Here is a 22,899-nt window from a genome sequence, read left to right as displayed (position 1 = left end):
GGTCAGAGAGAGTGGGAATGGGTCCTAGACGTAATGGCCACAAGGAGTCATTCCATGTGTTACTGCTGTTGCCAAAGACAAGTACTTTTGTCTTGTCTGTGTTCAGCTGCAGGCAGATGTTCCTCATCGAATCAGTGATGCTTGTTATGCATCTGTGGAAGCTGGTGCTGGTGATGGAGGAACCTTCGGTGAGTGAGAGGATGAGTTGGGTGTCGTCTGCGTAAGAAATTATGTTGAAACCGTGGGATCTGATGATGTTGGCCAGCTGGGTCATAAATGAATTGAGGAGTGTAGGGCTAAGGAATGAGCCCTGGGGGATACTGCAGGTGATCTCCTTGGGTTCGGGGATGAAAGGTGGGAGGTGAATCTTCTGGGTTCTTCCGGTGAGGAAGGAGGTTATGCATCTGAACGCATCCCCTTGGATGCCAGTGTGGTGGAGGCTGCTGAGAGGTGGAAGAGGATCAAAGCTGCTGTTTGTCCTCTGTCGAGGAGGGTTTGGATATTGTTGGTGGCTTCGATCGTGGCAGTTTCGGTGCAGTGATTGCTGTGGAAGCTGGATTGGGAGGCATCGAGTAATTTGTTCTGCTCCAGGTATGTCAGGAGTTGCTTGTTGATGACCTTTTCCAGTACCTTCTCTGTGAATGCAAGCATGTAGATTGGCCAGTATTTTTTGAGGTTGCTGGAGTCGGTGGCCGTTTTTTTGAGTAGTGGTCTGACTTCGAAGTGTTTCCAGGCATCAGATAATGTTGCAGTGTTGGTAGGGGTGTTAATCAGGGTGGTGAGTTCCTGGCTGATCTTTTGGTTTCGAAGGTTGAAGATGTAGTGCAGGAATGGGTCTGTGGGAGCTCCCATGTGGATGGATTTCATGGTTGAAGAGATGTCCTGGGTGGAGAAGATGTTCCAGGTAGGCAGTATGGGGTTCATGTTGATTACAGTGGTGGCGTATCTGTTGAGGAAGTCAGTAGGAGTGGGTTGGGGTTTGAGATTTCTGTATATGGTTGCGATCTTGTTGTGGAAGAAGTGGGCAAGGTTTCCACACTGCTCCTGTGAGAGTGGGATGTTGTTTTCACTGGCAGCCAGGTTGGAGAATTCCTTATCAATGTTGAAAAGTTCCTTGGTGTTGTTCGCACTGGTTATGATGCGTGTGGCAAGGGCTGTCTTCTTCGTTGTTCTCAGCAGGAGGAAATACAGGAGGAAGGTATTGAACGATGCTCTGTCAGAGATGTCCTTGCTGGTGCGCCATGTTCTCTCCAGCTGTTTGCTGTCTCATTTCGCTGTTCTGAGTTCTTGGGTGTACAAGCTGGAGTTTTATGGAGGATTTTCTCTGGATGTTGCTCTTGATGGGGACAAGGCTGTTGGTTCAATTGGTGATCCTGGTGTTGAAGTTTTGAACTCCCTGATCTAGGTTGGTAGCAGCAGAAGAGTTGAAGTTGTTGATGACATCTGCCCAACTAGTCTCTGAGATTTTGGTCCACTTCCAGTGGGAGATGCTGGTCATCTTGGGGCCGTAGGTGCAGGGGACGGAGATGCTGAAGTGGACTCTAGAGTTATCTGTCCATGTGAGTTTTGTAACATAGGTGTATTTGACACAGTTGCTGAATGTGAAAATGAAGTCCAGCGTATGTCCTACGGTGTGTGTAGGGTGGTGGATGATCTGGGTCAATTTGAAGCTGCTCATACTGTTGAGGAGGTGTGCAGTGTTGTTGTCGTTAAGGTCATCAATCTGGAAATTTAGGTCACCATGAAAATGTAGTTCTTGGGGTCTAAGGCTGAGGGCACAATGAAGTCTGCAAAGGTGTTGCAGAAGCTGGAGCGCAGGCCTGGGAGGTCGGTATGCAAAGGTGCCTTTGAAGGTTGTTTTGTCATCCATGTGGAGCTTGAAGTTGAGAGGTTCCATGGGGTGGTTGTGTTGTCAGAGGTGGTCGTGCACTGTATGGTCTCTTTGTGAATGATGGCTGTTCTTCCTCCTGGCCTGTTGGTGCAGTTCTGGTGAGTATTTTATATCCATCCAGACTTGCTGTGGCAATGTTTGGGGCGGATTTGGGGTTGAGACAGGTTTTGGTGAGGAAAACAATGTTGAGTGCAAGGGTGACGATGAGGTCCCATAATTTGGTGGAATGATTGAATAGTGAGCATGTGTTGAGAAGGGCGCATGCAAGTTGATGTTTTTGTTCAGGTGGTGTTTGTGGTGTGTTCGAGGTGGGGCAATTTAGTGGGCTGGTAAGTGTCCTGTGGCAGGTGAAATACCAGTGGGTGCAGGTAAAGGGTCATAATGTGGAGTGTGGGTCAGCACGGTGGCAGTATTTGTTGCAGCGTCCAGATTCAAGGATGTAGAACTTGGCAATGGTGTATCTTCAGTGGGAGGGAGGACCAGGGGTCATGGTGCTGGGCATGGTCCAAGAGTGGACTGGTTCAGACAGGCTTGCCTTTGGCATGGCATCAGCATGCCCACTGTGCGGTCGTGCTTCAGCCTGCATTAAGTAGGTCCTGGGGTGGGTTGGGCTTCTGTTGGCGGGAAGAACGGTCAGGAAAACCCAAGCAGCTGGGGTGTCAATGGATCAGTCTGGAATAGCAGGAACTGGAAGCCACAGGCAAGGGGCAGGCTAGGTTTCCAGGTGCCACTGAATTGGTGCAGGTGCAGTTGAATTGGGACCCACGAGTGTAAAGGATAAAAATACCCTAATTATGGGAGTAGTGTTTGTTTATCAATTTATGTTTTTGTTTGATCTATTGGCTCTTATAAAGTTAGTGTGAACTATGAGCTTCAGAAAAAGTATCCCTGAAATGATCTCATAAGCCCACGTCAACTACGCTGAGCCTTGACTCTCCAGCAGTACTTGCCATACATTTTTGACAGGGGATCCTATTTCAAAACAATCTGCTTGGAGTGCGCTGAACAAAAATGTTTGAAGACCTCGGGTGTAGAGAGAATGAGAACTGTGATCCCAATCAAGTAAGATGTCAGTGTCTGGTGAAACAGGTTAATTATGCAAGGTTTCATTAACCTGAATGCTGCCAACTGTTGAAGAGTGACAGAATAACTAGTCGCCTTAGTTGAATAACCTACACCTCGTATTTCTAACGCTTTTATCTCGCTGTGTTTTGTCATTTGCAGGGACAGATAAAAAGTGCCCCGCTAATGACAGTGCAATGCATTTCTGTCGAGATAAAAGATACACTTCATGTGAAAAGGACAAGGACTGTACAGAGGCAGGTCACGTCTGTTGCGCACGCAGCTACTGCAAAAGATGCTACCCTGAAAACCAAAGTATGTATGCATGCTGCTACGTTTTTTTCTTAGTCTGTATTTGTTGACAATGCATTGTACTTCAATCCCTCCACACTGAGTTAAACTCCAGAGCTGTACATGGCTGAGATGTGGAGTGGAGCTGGGATGTAGAGATCAGACAATGATGTGCAAAGGCTTTTTGTAATGACATACCCTGAGCTGCGCAAATTGGCAGGCATTCAAAAATTCACATGACAAACTGCAAAAGTCACAAATGTTTTACGACTTGCTCTCACTGGTGTTCTTTGCATGTCACATGGATTTTTATAAATAGTTTGCAGATACAGACATTTGAGGTGAGCAAATCTAGAGTCCCGCTGGTTTTGCAGGGTGCTCCGTATTGGAGCTGCTCTCCACCTAAACCTGGGAACTACCCACAGTTCTCTTTTCTTTTTTGCATAATTTATGTGTCACTCTAACCCTGAAAGGCATTTGTTTTGACTTATACTGGGTGCTGTCTTGTACCTGGATGAAGCTAAACCTCTCTGAAGAGTTCTAATGTGAGCGAAACACGTCTCAGGGGTTGCTTTTACTCATTCCAGGTTGGCTTGGATGGTATTTTACCAGTCCAAAACTGTAATACTGTGCCTGGAGTGGTAAATGGTTTTGTCATTTTACAGCTTGGCAAGGTTGACACTGTGTCACACCTCTACTTAAAGACTTTGCTGTACAAATGGCAAAAGACTTCGTCACTATCTAGCTCGGCGTGGATAGAACTGTGCTGATCCTATGCTTAAAAACTTTGCTAGATAAACAGACATTTGAGGTGAGCACATCTAGGGTGTCGCCGGTGTTGCAGGGTGCTCGTATTGGAGCTGCTCTCCACCTAAACTTGGGAACTACCCAGAGTTCTCTTTTCTTTTTTGCATAATTTATCCGTCACTCTAACCCTGAAAGGGATTTGTTTTGACTTATACTGGGTGCTCCCTTGTGTCTGGATAAAGCTAAACCTAGGAAGAGGGACCCCTGCACTGTCCTTCCCACAGGCACGGGCAGGTGAAGGCCCCCCTGTGGCTTCCTGCACTTGTTCTCCACCAGCCTTTTCACTGCAGTGAAACTGGACAGAATCATTTCAGGATGGAATTGCAGCATAACCTGCATAGGCAGATACAAAAAAATGTTTGGTTGACTCTTGAGCCATGTTATCATATCATAATTAAATACCTAGGTCTTCCTCCAACCATTGAAACAAACTGAGATTTATATGACCTAAATTATTTTTATTCTCATTACAAGAAGTTAGATCAGGTTGGAATGAAACGGGGACAGGTAAGATGTCGTATCTGCTATCGTGGGGTAAAATCACTGATTCACGTTTTAAGTAAATGTGAAGGCCTAGATAGTTTCCAATGGGGACAGACAGTCCTCTGACACAACAGGTGCAGCGTGCATGAAGACAGGATAACAATACATCAGCACCTTCCCAGCACCCTCGCTATGCAGACAGGGTGTATTTGGAGGGTGCTGGTGCCCTCTGCATCCATGCCGCAACTTTCACACGTTTCTGATCGACAGAAACCTTGGTTTCTGCCAGTTAGCTCAGAGGTAAAGCCTTAGTGGGGCTGGCAGGGAGGTCGCCAGTATGGTGGCGACCACCCCATCTGGAGTTTGCCAGACAGGTGTTCTTGTCTGCCAAACTCATAATAGGGCCCAATGTGTCTTTCCAGTTAGACAACTGTTTGCTGCAAAACGCATCTTCAGCATATTGTAATAAGATTAAACCCCTTAATATGTGTTAGAAATTGGGTTTTTGGTTGACAGTCCGGTTATCCCCTGTTCAAGCAAGGACCCTCACTCTAGTCAGGGTAAAAGAGAATCACCCTCAGCTAACCCCTGCTTACCCCCTTGGTAGCTTGGCAGAGCAGTAGGCTAAACTTCAGAGTGCTAGGTGTAAATTATTTGTACCAACACACACAGAAACTTAATGAAAACACTACAAAATGACACAACACCAGTTGAGAAGAGTAGGAAATATTTATCTAAACAAAACAAGACCAAAACGACCACAATCCGACATAAGTCAAGTTATGAATTTTTAAAGATTAAACTCAAAAATTGCGCTTAGAAACACAAAATGTTTCGATGAGGTGTTAACACGGCGTTGCGACAGAGTCGTTCCCAACAACCCGACTCCAGCGCTGCCGGACATGGAGTCGCGTAGACCCCCAAGTTCAGTACCTTTGGTGAAGAGTGAAAACAAGTCGATGCGCGAAGTCTGGGATCGCGGCGTCAGTGCAAAGCGTTGAATCCGCGCACTTCGAGCGGTGTCAGTCACGAAGTGGTGTGGCGACTTCCACGGAGTCGTGAACTTCAGCGGGGCTCCAGCGGCGTCGGGCCTGCAAAGGTCCTCGCGTTCCAGCGAAGATCACGGAGTCGGTTGCAGGTGGCGTCACCGGATTCAGCAGCGGCATCGGTCCGAAGTCAATGTCCTTGGATTTCCACCACCTTTGCTTTCAAGGGCCCAAGGACTGGATAGGGCACCACTTGTCAGAGCAGGAGTCTCTCCAGAGGCTCCAGGTGCTGGCAGAGAGAAGTCTTTGCTGTCCCATAGACTTCAAACAACAGGAGGCAAGCTCTAAATCAAGCTCTTGGAGATTTCTTCACAAGATGGAAGGCACACAAAGTCCAGTCTTTGCCCTCTTACTCTGGCAGAAGCAGCAACTGCAGGATAGCTCCACAAATCACAGTCACAGGCAGAGGAGCTCTTCTTCCTCAGCTCTTCAGCTGTTCTCCAGGCAGAGGCTCCTCTTGGTTCCAAAAGTGTTCTAAAGTCTGTGGTTTTGGGTGCCCTTCTTATACCCAATTAATCATTTGAAGTAGGCCTACTTCAAAGTAAAGTCTCTTTTGAATGTGAAATCCTGCCTTGCCCAGGCCAGGCCCCAGACAGTCACCAGGGGGTCGATGACGGCATTGTGTAAGGACAGGCACAGCCCTTTCAGGTGTAAGTGATCACTCCTCCCCTCCCTCCTAGCACAGATGGCTCATCAGGAAATGCAGACTACACCCCAGCTCCCTTTGTGTCACTGTCTAGTGTGAGGTGCAACCAGCCCAACTGTCAAACTGACCCAGACAGGGAATCCACAAACAGGCAGAGTCACAGAAATGGTATAAGCAAGAAAATGCTCACTTTCTAAAAGTGGCATTTTCAGACACAATCTTGAAATCAAATTTACTAAAAGATGTATTTTTAAATTGTAAGCTCAGAGACCCCAAACTCCAGATGTCCATCCGCTCCCAAAGGGAATCTACACTTTAATCAGATTTAAAGGTAGCCCCCATGTTAACCTATGAGAGGGACAGGCTTTGCAACAGTGAAAAACAAATTTAGCAATATTTCACTGTCAGGACATATAAACCACATTACTATGGCCCTCATTACAACTTTGGCGGGCGGCAACCGCTGCCCGCCAAGTTGTAACCGCCGCCAATGCGGCCGCACTTCCGCGGTGGCCATCACAACATCCCCGCTGGGCCGGCGGGTGGAAACCGAGTTTCCGTCCGCCGGCCCAGCGGGGATGTCGGCCACAACACGGGAGCCGGCTCCAAATGGAGCTGGCGGTGTTGCGGCGGTGCGACGGGTGCAGTTGCACCCGTCGCGCTTTTCACTGTCTGCTATGCTATACAGACAGTGAAAGGCTCCAGGGGGCCGTGGTAGGGGGCCCGCGACTCCCTTTTCCGCCAGCCTTTTCATGGCGGTTCCTACCGCCATGAAAAGGCTGGCGGGAGGGGGACTCGTAATCCCCTGGGCAGCGCTGCCCTGGGGGATTACAACCGCCGGGACCGACATGGGGGTAAACCGCCGGGACCAACATGGGGATAAACCGCCGGTCCCGGCGGTGCGACCGCGGCGCTTCCGGCTCGGTCATAATACACAGGATTGCACCACCAGCCTGTTGGCGGTGCAATCTGACGAAACAGCCCTGGCGGTCTTTGACCGCCAGGGTTGTAATGAGGGCCTATTTGTCCTACCTTAAACATACAGTGCACCCTGCCCTTGGGGCTACCTAGGGCCTACCTTAGGGGTGCCTTACATGTAAAGAAAGGGTAGGTTTTGGCCTGGCAAGTGGGTCCACTTGCCAAGTAGAATTTACAGTTAAAACTGCACACACAGACACTGCAATGGCAGGTCTGAGACATGATTACAGAGCTACTTGTGTGGGTAGCAACAACCAGTGCTGCCGGCTCACTAGGAGCATTTAATTTACAGGCCCTGGCACCTCTAGTGCACTTTACTAGGGACTTATTAGTAAATCAAATTTGCCAATCATGGATAAACCAAACAATAATACAATTTACACAGAGAGCATATGCACTTTAGCACTGGTTAGCAGTGGTAAAGTGCTCAGAGTTCAAAAGCCAACAGCAACAGGTCAGAACAAATAGGAGGCAGGAGGCAAAAAGATTGGGGATGACCCTGCATAAGCAAAAAAGTCCAACACGGAATTCCTCAACAAAATAAATTCTGATTACCTAAATTTTAAAATGTGCTTTTATCATGACAGTTTTTGCTATTTTTCTTTTATGTTTGTGTGTTTTAAAAGGTGTTGACAGATACTGTTTGTTTTAGATGTATTTATTTAATACATTCAAATAAATGTTTGTGCAATTCTGACATATATGTTTATATTTAAAAATATGTTAGTGTTTATTTCAGTGTTTACAGATTTAAGATTTATAGAGATTGTTTGAAAATGCATGGCATTATTTTCAATGGGTATCTGAACCCTCCAACGTTTGCACTGTCTTCAATGTTTATTAGAATGGAGTTAAATTTGCAGCCCCCCAAATTCCTGCCCAAACACACATAGGGCCTCATTACAAGGCTGGCGGTCTTGAGATTGCTAGCCTCACAGAGACAGTCAGGACTGCCGCTGCTGTGACGGTCTGACCACCACATTAAGACCCTGGCAGTCAAACCACCAGGGTTCCGAGTCTCTACTGGAATCTGAGATCCCAACAGGTTGACAATGGGTGGAGGTTGCAATCATCCAGGGCTGTGCTGCATGCAGTGCCACCCTGCTGATTACGACCTCATTCATGGCCAGCCTTTTCAAGGCAGTTTTATCACCATTAAAAGGCTGACGAAGAATAGGTGCAGGGAGTCACAGGGGGGCCCCGCAATGCCCATGCCAAGTGGGCATGGGCAGTACAGGGGTCCCCCTGCCCAGCACCCTCGCAGTGTTTACTGTCTGATGTGCAGACAGTGAACATTGCAAGGGTGCTGGTGCACCCTGCAGGTGACAGCATTGCCACTGACTCGATTTCGAGCCGGAGACAATGCTGCTGCCAGTTTCTGCTAGGCTAGCTGGCGGAAACCTTAGTTTCTGCCTGTCAGCCTAGCAGGAAACTTATAATGGATCTGGTGGGGAGGTAGCCAGGGTGGTGGCAACCTGCCCATCAGAAGTTCAGCGGATGGATCTTGTGGTGACTGGTCTGGGGGGGCAAAATAAAAAGGGTGGTCCCAAAACAGGTTTTGATACCAATGTAATTTACACAGATTGGATGTGGCAGCATAATGGCATAGTGGTATAATGATTGAACTAATCGGAATGAAATTTCACAGTAATGTAAACTATGTCAATTTTTTCCTATTACAAGCAATGCAATGAAGTGGGTATTAAAGTTACAAGGGCCAAAAACTTCGGCCATTTTTAGATACTGGCGGACTGATTACTCATCACAAGAGGGTACAGGCATGTGCTGGTAAGGTGCGTGGGAGGGTCTGGCCCAGCAGCAAGAGGCTGCTGGTGAGGCTCCTGGTCAATATACCATCAGCCAGTTCTTGGTTGTCTACCAACTTTCCCAAGGTGTGGGGGGCAGGTACAGAGTTAATACAAGGAAATCACAGAGCTACAAAGGGATTTCCATTGTGAGATGCAGGAACAGTGGGAGGCCCAAAATTCTAACATGACCTCCCTAACAGGGGTGCTGAGGGACATTAACAGTTCCCTGATCAGGGGTAGGCAACAACATCACACCCCTTCATTTGGCACATCCACACCAGGCCCTTCATCATTTCCAGCCATTGGAAGGGAGGCACTGTCAGGGGAAGCACCCATCTCAGACACCCCTGCCTCAGTATTTGCTGAGCCCCCCCCACAAGCGGGACATCAAGCCAAGCATCCAGGAACTGCAGGTGGCAAGACACCAACCACTGCCAGCAAGTGACCACTTCCTAATGTCACTCCTTTGTGTGCCATGGACTCACTCTGGTGACTGTCCGTTAACCACTTTCCATTTCCATGGTAGCAGGACACTGGATTCTAGACCCCAAATGTTGTGGCCTCTAATTTATTGATTGCATCCACCATGACAGATCCCTTCGCCATATGTTTTATTTTTTATATAGTATCACTATTGATGTTTGTTGTAATGTGAATAAGCACTCCCATCACTAAAACTCTGTCTACTACCTCTCTTTTTATCTGTCTGGAATGTTGAATCAATCACATGTAATTTACATGCTTAAAACATTAGAAGCCAATGGATGGAGGGAGATGTCTCAGGTAGTGTCATGCTGAGGATGACTAGCAACAGAATGTCACAAGTGCCTGGTCACTGTCCAGGCAGCCTTTGCATAGGACTCATACACCCAAACTGGGACAAACAGTACCTGGGTCAATCCATGTCCATTTCACATGTCAGATCAGCAACAGTCACCTGCCAATGACACAACTCTGAAATGCCCACATCAGTATGGCATGGTGAAGAGACCTCAAAGGAATAAGTGACATACAAGGAGTTTAGGCAGGTAAAGGCATGCATAACACACAAACTTCATTTCAAACTTCAGTTGTTTCAGTGACAGGGTAATGTGACTGCCCCAATCAAAGGAGATCCTTAAGAGAGTCAAATCTTCAAGTCTGATGTAGCCAGCAAACCTTCACTGTATGATTCATAGCATAAGATGCCCTGTCCTATGGTGACAGATATATCCTTCTCAACAACTCCTGACCCCTACAGTACCCCATGCTGTCACTGCAACACAGAACATTACACACTTACACTCAAGTGAAGTACTGATTGATGAGATCAGCCTCCCCCTTCATCCTCATCAATGTCATCTTCACTTGGCATTTCCACCAGGTGTAGAGGAGGGCTCCACCTGTCTTGTCAATGCTGCAGAATCTTGCCTTCTGAGCCCAAAAGCCCGCTCCATGACACGCCATGTCCTTCCATGTGCCTTGTTGACACAGACTTCTCAAGGCGTAGTTGACTTCCTCACCAATGTCAACAACGAGGGATGATTTGGGTATGCAGAGTCCCCTGTAAGGAAATGTGACATGTGTGCAACTATGAGTCCAAAGCATCGTCTCACCAGTAGCAGACATAACATACAAACACACATGACATATGTTACCTACAAGCCAGACCCTCTCTGGGTACAGTCATGTCATCAGCTGTGGAATAGCACTGTTCTGCATGATGAAGGCATCATGGACAGAACCCTGGTACCGGGCACAGACTTGGGAAAATCTCCTGACACTGCTGGCAGGTAAGTTGCTGCCAACAAGACTTCCACTACCTGTGCTGCTGTGTACCACCTCTGGGAGCAATCATGCCTGGTCTAACAGGTAATAGGGCCCCTGCCTTCTTATCGGAAGAGCTGGATATGCGTGTGAAGGTGGTCCTTCCCCTGTATGAACAGTTCTATGATGCACCACAGGAGCAGGTAAGTGCCCCATGTGCACACTTTTCTCTGTAACTCTACTTATCATAGCCTTAGTTGGCCTAGGCTTAGTCCCAGTTTAGCAGATTGGTCCTAAAAGCCGCCCTGAGGTGCTATCAGTGTGCATTAATGATTGTGTCAATGGGCATGTATCTATGTCAAGTGACAGGTTTGGAGTCCTGAGACAATGTGATGTTTATTGAGTGTTCCCTGACCCAAATTGTATTGGATGCACATGACTAGGTGAGGTGTCATAACAGCCATTCCCAGCAACTCTTGCCAGAAGATGTTTTTAATGTGTGGTCACATGTGATTCCATGACAGCAGAAGGGGTCAATGCATGTTGTATGTGTCCTCGGTTGATCACTATTTGAGCTCTTCTGTGTTTGCACAGTGCACAGTGATCGCTGGCCTGATCTGGCCTTGATAGACTGTTTTCTGAAGCCAGGTAATGACTCACTAGGACCCTCAGTTCTAAACATAGACACCCAGTAGCGATTGGTTGTAGGGTACGTGATGTACTGTGATGCATGTGATTTATCGGATATGGTGTTTGGTGTAGGTCTGTCTGCTCAGCCTGCAGAGACCGGGGCCAGTCTATAGTTACTCACATCAAAAGTCGAAATCTGGGCTGGTATTGATTCCCTTTTTGCAATGCAAGTGTGACACTGTGCCCACACCCTGTATCCCTCCTCAGCATGTTATGTTGCCAAATCGTGCCTCACTGCCAATATGCAGCTTTGTGAGCCTCTGTACACTGATTACTATGGGAATTGCATTGATGGTAAGGTGGTGATCTGTGACTGATGTGTTCTTATCAACTCTGACAATATGTGTCACATAGCCTTGATAGGTCCCTTGATCCCACAGCCCGTTGTCTCTTTCATTCAGCTCTGATGTGTCCTGTGCAGGCTCCTTGCATTTTGGACATTGTACATCTGCAAGCGGTGTGTTGTTAACTGATGTGTCATGATATTGGACTCTGTGGTTTGGGCATTAAGCAGGACATGTACAAAGTATGGCCAGGTTTCTCTTAAGGTATTCTAGGTTTAGTGAACACACGTGTGGAAGTGTGATTTATAATGTTGATGTGACACACAGACCCCTGCACCTTGAAGTAGCAGGTGCCTGCATCTGTGTCTGCACATTTGTACACACAGACAGGCTTGACTCTTTGTGTGCTCAACATGTCACCTTGTGGTCCAAGGGCAATGGGTCAGTCTGTAGGCTGGCTATGAGCTGTAGGTCTTGTATGCAGTGGGTGACATTCATAGGTAGTGGATGTTTGTGTGCATTGTTTGCTGGGTGGTTTACCTGTGACTTGCCACTTTGTGTGATTTGTTCCATTGTGTTCCTGGTCAATGTCATGTGGCTAGCTCATGTCCCTTGGCTTATCTGGTCACTGCAGGGCCTGAGCTGTGGGGTGCGTAGGGTATCCTATTGGGAGTGTTTGAGCATTTACGTGACTTTTCTTTCTCTAAAAGCATAACTCTTGGATTTAAATTGTGTAATTTATGCCTGTGTTTCAGGTTTGAGGAATTAGCTTTTTCAAGGATTTTTCGCACACAGAGTGAAACCAAACCAAACTGTGCCACCCTACCTGTTTGAACCCAGAGTGGACATTTGTATTTCTTGGATTATTTTTGTTCCTTTTAGTTTAACCCAATGCATGCAGGAAAGTAACATGTGATATAATAAATGCCCTTGTTTGTCTTTCTTCTGCATGATAAGTGCAACCACAGTTCTAATTATAGTGTGCAGCAGTGAATCTCTGTGAATCCAGCCCTAGTGTCACAGAACTTATTGTTATGGTACTCAGTTTGGGATTTTGGTAATGCAGTGTTAGTAATTGTGCCAACAGCTATTATTATCCAAGAACAGTGCTGGAGCATCCCGGTGTTCTTCTACCGTTCCTGTGCCCATATCAGAAAGAGAGATTCGGTTTCAAGGAAGTTGAGTGCACCAACTCTACTATCACTCTGTCAACAATGACCTGCCCCCCCCCCCGGAAGATACAGGGTGCCTGGCTGGACCGTCAAGACGTGGCAGTGTTTTGTCTCTTTCTCTTCCATTCCCCCTTTCCTTTTGAGACACCTGCCGGGGTTTCTGTGTCCATCGGGAAGTGCTGAGAGGTGTTCCAGGCGGTCGGGAGGCATACCATCGCCCCTGCATACATCCTGCTTTTCAGGTGAGTGGCCCCATCTTGACATAAAGCCAAGCCACAGCATACAGGGCTGCCTGGGCGATGGATTGTTCAATGGGTACTTTCAAAGGTTTAGCACAGGCTTTACCAGCTGCTCAGGAAGCTCCATCTTTATTAGATTTAACTAGGGCCCTAGCGGGATTACAGAAGGAAGTTCTTTCCTTAAAGCAAGAGAACCTGGAGTTGCACACTGAACTACAGCAGTATAAACCACAAGACACCCCCTGAGGAGGAGTCAAACTAAAATAAAGATTTTCAGGACTACAGACCCCTCGGTTTGACCCGTCTAATCATGTTCCTAGACCCGATTCAGGCCCAACGACTTCCACCACACTACCCATGCAGGTAATGGTCACAACACCAACACCTGTGCCCTTAGCTCCTCCAGAAAGGTTTTTTGGAGCTAGTGCCAAGTTCAACATTTTTCTTAACCAGTGCCAGCTACAGTTTTTGTGTCAGGCAGCTGCATCCCCCAACGATGCTGCAAAGGTAGCTTTTATTATCTCTTATTTGGGAGGCAATGCAGCTAATTGGTCTGTTCCTCTGGTAGAGTGCAATGACCCTATACTGTATGATTTCAACCGGTTCAAGGAAGCCTTGCGGAAACTGTTCACTAAACACCTCTTCGAGCAAGCCAGTGACAATGAGTTGCTGAATTTGCGCCAGAGAAACAAGAATCTACTGTCCTATATCATCTCTTTCAATCGGTTGGTGGCAGAGTGGCCCGAGGAGAAGAGGACCTCCCTCTTCTATCGTGGCCTTCGGGACAATCTCAAGGTTGTTCTAGCCCAAATTGTGGAACCTCCTACAAAGTTTTCCGAGTTCATTTACCTGGTGGTACGATTGGATCACCGCTTGAGTGAGCATAAGTGAGAAAAATTCTGGGGTGACACACGCTTAGTGGTGCTCAAAACTTAGAAAATGGAGCCCACCATTCCCACTCATAATACACCTGAGCCCATGCAAATTGGCAGTGTGCGGGACCCATTATCTAAGGAAGAGAAAGAACGTAGGAAAAAATTGAAACTGTGTTTATACTGCGGTAAGGCAGGGCATTTCGCTCGTGAATGTCCTAACAAGCCTACTGCTCCAAAGAAAGCCATCGGAGCGGTAACAGGGCCTGAATTCTCTCTTCCTGACCAGGGGGAAATCTAACTGGCTCAATAACTTCTGAGAACATTTTATTGAGTGCTTCTTTCAATAGGGTCTCACATCTTCTGGCTAATACCACCAGTCCAGTACCTTGACATCTAACTCTTATTGTGACGTTAGTGTTGTCCCCTCAGGTTCGTAAGGTCATTCCCATATTGCTTGACTATGGGGCTACTGGAAACATTTTAGACTTGGGTTTGGCTAAAACCCTAAATATTACGACTGTCAGAAAAGACGTCCCTGAACCAGTCAGAATTGTCCTCTGGGCTTATCGTTTATCAAATAACACCCTTGTCCATGCTTTGTGCAAACAACCATACAGAACAAATTCAGTTTGACCTCATAGATACCCCAGTATTTGGAGCCATTTAGGGGATACCCTGGATTCATTTACACAATCCCAAAATTGACTGGGCAGCAAGGACAGTGACATTAGACTCTGAACATTCCTGGCACTCCTGTTGCCAAGACAAACCATTACTAGTGACAACAATGCATTGTGGGTCCACACATAGTACGGCTATCAAGCCGGATGACACACTGGCCATTCCTGCACTGTATAAAGACTTCCATGATGTCTTTAGTGAACAGAAGGCCACCCAGCTGCCGCCACATAGGTCATACAATTGTCATAAAGACTTGATTCCAGGGGCAACGCTACCATGTAGTAGGGTGTATGCTCTTTCTGAGCCTGAGAATCGATACCTGCGAGACTACCTGGATGATCTATTGGCTAAGGATTTCATTCGTCATTCAATGTCACCAGTATCGTCGTCTTTATTCTTCGTGTCCAAGAAGAATTGCGGGCTGTGCGCCTGTATGGATTATCGTGCAGTGAACAAAGTGACCATAAAAAATCGGTATCCTCTTCCTTTGATCCCGGTACTTTTAGATCAGGTACGTCAGTCGACCATTTATACTAAACTCGACCTCTGGGGGGCCTACCACTTGATCCGAGTGATGAAGGGGGATGAGTGGAAGACGGCGTTCCGAACTAAATTCGGACTCTTCGAGTATACAGTGATGCCCTTCGGGTTGTGTAACGCTCCTGCAGCGTTTCAATTTTTCATCAATGAAGTGCTGCAGGAGTTTCTGGATATCTGTGTAATGGTATACATAAACAACATTTTGAGCTATTCGTCTTCCACTGAGGAACATATAGGGCATGTAAGAGCGGTTTTACAACATCTTTGTGAGCATCATCCCTTCGCCAAGCTGGAAAAATGTGTTTTTCACGCTACAACTGTAGAATTCCTGGGATATGTTATCACTCCCGATGGAATTTCCATGGAAAGGTCCAAGGCACAGGCCATCCTGGATTGGGTAGCCCCAAGATCCATCAAGGAAGTGCCACAGTTTTTAGGCTTCGCACATTTTTATTGGAGATTTATTCCCCACTTTTCTACTGTGGTATCTCCCATGATTCGTCTCCTATGAAAGGGAGTTAAGTTCCTCTGGAATGCAGAAGCTGAGAAAGCCTCACAACATCCTAAAAACACATTCACTGAAGCACCCATTCTCCATCATCCAGCCCCACTCAGCCATTTTTCGTGGAAGCAGACGCTTCCGAAATGGCTGTGGGTGGTGTCTTGTCCCAACGAGATCCTGAGTCTGGGCATTTCCATCCAGTAGCTTACATCTCAAATAAATTGCTACCCGCAGAGTAAAATTACACGGTGGCGGAGCGGGAACTTCTGGCCATCTAGCTTCCCTTCCAGGAATGGTGTCATCACCTACTAGGAGCTAGACACACCGTTACTATTTACACAAATCTCCGTAATTTACAGTTTTTTCAAGCGACCAAGACCCTGACACCTCGTCAATTATGCTGGCTTCTATTCTTTAACGAGTTTGACTTTGGAATCCCCTATAGTCCCGGTACTACACAACAAAAGGCAGACACGTTGTCTAGGATGGGTTTCTCCTCTGATGTTGCACTAGAACAGGTCAGAAAAAATCCCCCAGAAAAAATCATGACCATGTGCACTTCCCAAGAGTTCCTTGAGAAAATACGGGTAGCCCAACACAAGGTTCCCTGTTCAACTGATGTGTATGAAAAAGAGGGTTAACTATACCATGCTGATCAGTTGTACGTCCCTACCAAAGAATTACAGGATACAGTGTTACATTGGGGACATGATTCTGTCCTCGCAGGTCACCCGGGTGAGAAAAAGATGTTAGATCTCTGTCAAAGACGGTTTTGGTGGCCCACACTAGTGCAGGATGTCAGAAGCTACATCCAGGCTTGTTCCACCTGTGTTCAGGCTAAAACCTCACATACTCCAGCCACAGGATTGTTACTTCCCATGCCAAATCCGGTGGCCCCATGGCATACCATAAGTATGGATTTTATTTCTGATCTCCCAGCTTCCAATGGACACACTGTCATATGGGTGGTTGTAGATTACCTAACTAAAATGGCTCATTTTGTTCCATTAAATTGCCTCCCCACGGCTTCCAAGCTCTCTGACTTGTTTGTCCAACACATTTTACGGCTTCATGGGTTGTCCACCACAATTGTTTCCGATCCTGGCCCCCAGTCTATATCACGATTTTGGCGTAGCTTCTGTTCCTCTGTCAGTATGGACGTTTGCTTGTCCTCTGCATATCATCCACAAATGGACGGGCAGACGGAACGTGCCAACCAATCGCTGGAGCAAATCCTGAGATGTTACATTGACACATGGTCTACTGAGTGGGATAAGGCTTTACCTCTTGTTGAATTTGTATATAACAACAGTGTCCACATGGCTACAGGAGTATCCCCATTTTACTGTTTGTTTGGTCTGCACCCAGGAATGCTCCCTATAACTGGGTCCCAAACATCCACAAGAGTCCCATCAGTACAGACACACCATAAAGAGTTACAGGAGATTCAAAAACAAGTACTCTAACACTTAACACTCTACTGAGCTCAAGTAAAAAAAGAAGCCGACAAAAGAAGGAGACCTGCTCCCTCTTATCAGATAGGAGATCATGTGTGGCTCTCATCAAAAAATCTCCATCTTGCAGGATCCAGATAATTAAACCCCCGATTTCTAGACCCCTTTCCTATTGTCAAAATCATCACTCCTGTGGTAGTAGAACTGACATTGCCAGATGATTTCAAGGTATACCCCGTGTTTCATGTGTCATTACTCTGTCCCTATCGCCTGATACCCACAATGCCCCACCACCTCCCCCGGTAAAAGTACACAGCAATGGGAATTTGAAGTGGCCAAAATTCTTGACTCCAGGCGCGTCCGTGGTTTTCTACACTATTTATTGGCTTGGAAAGGCTATGGGCCTGAGGATAATTCCTGGGAACCCACCTCCACACTTCATGCTCCATGTCTTACTAAGAAATTCTATCTCCTGCACCCTTCCAAGCCCCGCCTTTTGAGCGGGTCCTTGGTGGGGAGGACTGTCAGGAATCCCCAAGGTGCCTCCTGCGTTATCTCTCAGCATCCCCAGGGATTAGGGTTAAATCATATCTCTGTTCTTGGTGAAACCTTCATGTTTCTAAGTAAACATAATGTGCTGTGTTACACAATTGGTTTTATCGATGCTTGTTTTTACCAATGCTTGTTTGCTAATGTGAGCCGGGGTAGACATGTGCTTCTAATTGGGTGTGGTGTAGACATGTGCTTCTAATTGGGTGTGGTGGCTCATCCACATGTGGAAACTCAACTGCTTTCCTGATTGGCTATAAATAGCACAGTGAAGCATGCCTCCCTGCTTGGCTTTGTTTTGCTTCCTGATCTCAGCATCTGATTTGGCAGTCCAGCCCCTGCTGTCATCCTCATATTCAGGACTTTTGAGGCAATTCTTTTCTTCATTCCTGTACCAGCTGACACCAGACATTCCTCCAGCACTCTGGAAAAGACTGCAGCTAAGTGACTAGGATTCTCCAGGGATTTTGTTCTTTGAGCACCGCGCTTTTGTAGAACAGCTGGTGTATTTCAGACCTCGTATTTTGGCAGAGTGCTTATCTTGAAAAGACAAATGAATTTCTGAACATTCTACATTATTATTGTAGTTACTTGCCTAAATGTGCGTCAGGAAATCTGTTTGAGCTCAAGTACTACAAAAAGTGACAGTGCAATTTGAAAAGAGCATTTACGTGACTTTTCTTTCTCTAATAGCATAACTCTTGGATTTAAATTGTGTCATTCATGCCTGTGTTTCAGGTTTGAGGAATTTGCTTTTTGAAGGGTTTTTCACATACAGAGTGAAACCAAACCAAACTGTGCCACCCTAACTGTTTGAACCCAGAGTGGACATTTGTATTTCTTGGATTGTTTTTGTTCCTTTTAGTTTAACCCTATGCAGGTAGGAACGTTATATGTGATATAATTAATGCCCTTGTTTGTCTTTCTTGTGCATGATAAGTGCAACCACAGTTCTAATTGTAGTGTGCAACAGTGAATCTCTGTGAAGCCTGCCCTAGTGTCGCAGAACTTATTGTTATGGTACTCAGTTTGGGTTTTTGGTAATGCAGTGTTAGTAATTGTACCAACAGTTATGATTATCCAAGAAAAGTGCTGGAGCATCCTGGTGTTCTTCTACCGCTCCCGTGCCCATATCAGAAAGAGAGATTCATTTTCAAGGAAATTGAGTGCACTAACTCTACTATCACTCTGTCAACAACGACCTGCCCCCCCCCGAAGATACAGGGTGCCTGGCTGGACCGGCAAGACGTGGCAGTGTTTTGTCTCTTTCTCTTCCACTCCCCCTTTCCTTATGCGACACCTGCCAGGGTTTCTGTGTGCACCAGGAAGTGCTGAGAGGTGTTCTAGGAGGTCGGGGGCATACCATCGCCCCTGCAGACATCCTGCTTTTCAGGTGAGTGGCCCCATCTCGACAGGTAGAATGTGGATCTCTGTCCTCTGCCATGTGTCTGGGTGTATGTGTAGGTTGGTGTCTGCAACCTATGGGCATGTTTTCTCCATTGTATGTTGTGTGCTGATGCCTCACAGCCGTCTGTGATGCATGGGTGTCCATCATACACGTGACATGACTTACATGGCAAAATCTTGGCAGCTGTAGCAAACTACTTTCCCTTGATAAGTGGGGAATATGCATTGTCATGGGTGATGTGTCATCAGTGTAGCCAACATTCCTTGTGCCTATGTGTCTACATGTGCTCCACTCCCACTAGAATACATATCTATGCATTAGATGTAGGCATGTGCTAGCCATGCAGATGAGATGATGTCTGGAATCTCTCACATATATGCCCATGGGGTCCTGCTGTGGGACACCCCCGCGCCGCACGCCCACCAGCTGCTGTGTGTGCCCCCTCGCCTTGCCCCTGCCTCGCTGCCTGCCTCGCTGCCGGCTGACGCCGCTGGCGTCGGTTTTGCTTGTTTTGTCTAGCATTTGTGCTTGTTTGAACTGCATTTTCCTCCCGTGTTAGCAGCTTTTGCCTGACTTTTGTGCCTGTATTTTTTTCTAATCAGTTTCTTCATTTTCCTCCCGTGTTACCAGCGTTTGTCTGACTTTTGTGCCTGTATTTTTTCTAGTCAGTTTCAGCCCTTTGCGTTCTCCTGCCTGTCTGCCCACCTCCCTCCCCGCTCCCCGCTTCCCGCCACCACCGCTGACCACGCCCCTTTTTCCTTTCTGTTCCCTCCCCGCTCCCGCCTCCCAGCTGCCCCGCCCACCCGCGCACTTCGCCTTATATGGCGACCGTGCGAACGCGCAGCGGTCACGCGCAGCGGGCGCGCCGATTGTGCGCCGAAGGCGCGCCAAAGGTAAGCCCGTCTGCGCCCGTCCGCGACCGGATCGCGTCCAGCGCCAGGACCCCTGGCCAAAGAAGATCCAGACCGACCCGCCTGACGTACTCCGCCGCCACCCTCATCGCTCTCAACACCGGCCGACTCCCAGACTGCCACCAAGCCACACCACGACGCACCCACGGACCCTTCAGCTGCCACGCCTGCAAGTTCTCCCGCACCCAGACCAGACGCACACCAGCACCCGCCAAGTCGAACACCAGCAGCACCCACCTCAAGTGCATCCTGCTCAACACCCGCTCCGTCCACAGACACGCCATCGAACTCTGGAACCTCCTAGACGCCACCGCCCCGGACGTTGCCTTCCTCACGGAGACCTGGATGAACGCCTCTTCAGCTCCCGACATCGCCATCGCTATCCCAGAGGGCTACAAGATCGTCCGGAGGGACCGAAACGCCAACCAGATGGGAGGAGGCATCGCCATCATCCACAGAAACACCATCCGGATCACGACCAGCACCGACATCACCCTGACCAGCGCCGAACACCTGCACTTCCAGATCCACACCAACCCGAACACCACCCTCAGAGGCACCCTGATCTACCGACCCCCTGGTCCACGCACGCAATTCAGCGAGGACATCGCCGACTTCGTCAGCCCGCATGCCCTCCCCTCCGCTGACTACATCCTCCTGGGAGACCTCAACTACCATCTGGAGAACAACAACGACCACAACACCAGCACCCTGCTCGACAACCTCGCCAACCTGGGACTCAAGCAACTGGTGTCCACCCCCACCCACCTCGCCGGACACACACTCGACGCCGTCTTCTCATCCAGCACAGACATCCTCTTCAGCCACGCCACAGAGCTTCAATGGACGGACCACAGCTGCGTCCACTTCACCTTCAAGAGAACGACGACCCACCAACACCAGCAACAAGCCGCCCACAGAAGCTGGAACAAGATCACAGCAGACCAGCTCGCCACCTCCCTGAGCCAGCACCCTCCTGCCAGCTCAGCGAACCCCAGCCAGGCCGCCGACAACCTCACGAAGTGGATCAGCAACTGCGCGGACGAGCTCGCCCCGCTGAGGACCCCGCCTAGCAGACCCGGCAGCAAGAAGGCCCCATGGTTCACCGACGAACTCAAGTGCTCCAAGAAGAACCTCCGAGCCCTCGAGAAAGTCTGGAAAAGGGAACCAACACCGGACAACAGGACCTCCTACAAACTTGCCACCCGGAAACACCACCAGCTGATCCGCGCCGCCAAGAAAACAGCATTCAAGGACCGGTTGGACAACAACGCACACAACAGCAAGGAACTCTTCAACATCGTGAATGAGCTCTCCAACCCCAGCGCAGGAAACAACGAAATCACCCCATCACAAGACCTCTGCAACTCCCTCGCTTCATACTTCCACAACAAGATCGCGGACATACACAACAGCTTCAACAACCAACCAACGCACACCATGACCGAACAACCACCCCCCACCACCACCCTCCACGCCTGGACCCCGATCAGCACCGAAGACACCATCCGCACGATGAACTCCATCCACTCCGGATCACCGACCGACCCCTGCCCTCACCACGTCTTCAACAAGGCCGACGCTGTCATCGCACCCCACCTGCGAGACATCATCAACACATCCTTCGACACCACCATCTTCCCCGAGAGCTGGAAACACGCCGAACTCAGCGCTCTACTCAAGAAACCAACAGCGGACCCCACCGACCTCAAGAATCACCGCCCCATCTCGCTTCTCCCGTTTCCAGCCAAAGTCATCGAGAAGACCGTCAACAAGCAGATGGCCGCCTTCCTCGAGACGAACGGATCCCTCGACCCCTCACAGTCCGGCTTCCGAGCCAACCACAGCACCGAGACCGCCCTCATCGCCGCCACCGATGACATCCGAGCCCTGATGGACAATGGAGAAACAGCGGCCCTCATCCTCCTAGACCTCTCCGCGGCATTCGACACGGTCTGCCACCGCACCCTAGTACGGCGCCTCAGCAACATCGGAATCAAGGACAAGGCGCTGGAATGGATCATCTCCTTCCTCGACGGAAGAACACAGAGAGTCCGCCTACCACCGTACAAGTCAGAGGCCTCCGAAGTCATCTGCGGCGTCCCACAAGGATCATCTCTGAGCCCCACCCTCTTCAACGTCTACATGAGCCCCCTCGCGGCCATCGTACGCAAACACAACCTCAGCATAATCTCCTACGCCGACGACACCCAGCTGATCCTCTCCCTGACCAACGACCCCGCCGCCGCCAGAGCCAACCTGCACGAAGGGATGAAAGAGGTAGCCGAGTGGATGACGACCAGCCGCCTGAAACTGAACTCGGACAAGACGGAGGTTCTCATCCTGGGCTCTTCACCCTCCGCCTGGGACGACTCCTGGTGGCCTCCCGCCCTGGGCACCGCACCCAAACCGACAGACCATGCACGCAACCTGGGCTTCATCCTGGACTCCTCCCTCTCCATGACCAGGCAGGTCAACAACGTTTCCTCGGCGTGCTTCAACATCCTACGCACACTTCGGAAGATCTTCTGGTGGATCCCCACCGAGACCAGGAGGACCGTCACCCAGGCCCTCGTCACCAGCCGACTGGACTACGGTAACGCCCTCTACGCCGGTACCACCGCCAAGCTCCAGAAGAGACTCCAGCGGATCCAGAACGCCTCAGCCAGACTCATCCTCGACATCCCACGATCCAGCCACATCTCCGGACATCTGAGAGACCTGCACTGGCTCCCCGTCAACAAGAGAATCACCTTCCGCCTCCTCACCCACGCACACAAAGCCCTACACGACCAAGGCCCGAGCTACCTCAACAGCCGAGTCAACTTCTACGCTC

General features: G+C 48.7%; 1 long non-coding RNA gene across 1 annotated transcript in view; it reads left to right on the top strand.

Moving 5' to 3' along the window:
• LOC138247218 (uncharacterized) overlaps window positions 1-22,899 on the top strand; it is a 106,856-nt gene that overhangs the window by 22,741 nt on the left and 61,216 nt on the right. Inside the window, exon 2 of the long non-coding RNA XR_011194370.1 lies at window positions 3,116-3,268. This is a non-coding gene — a long non-coding RNA (uncharacterized lncRNA). The remainder of the gene's footprint in view (window positions 1-3,115; window positions 3,269-22,899) is intronic.

Source organism: Pleurodeles waltl, chromosome 7, assembly GCF_031143425.1.
Source record: "Pleurodeles waltl isolate 20211129_DDA chromosome 7, aPleWal1.hap1.20221129, whole genome shotgun sequence".
NCBI classification, from domain to species: domain Eukaryota; kingdom Metazoa; phylum Chordata; class Amphibia; order Caudata; family Salamandridae; genus Pleurodeles; species Pleurodeles waltl.
The sequence above is the reverse complement of the archived record's forward strand: the minus strand, read 5'-3'. Positions and strand labels throughout refer to the sequence as shown.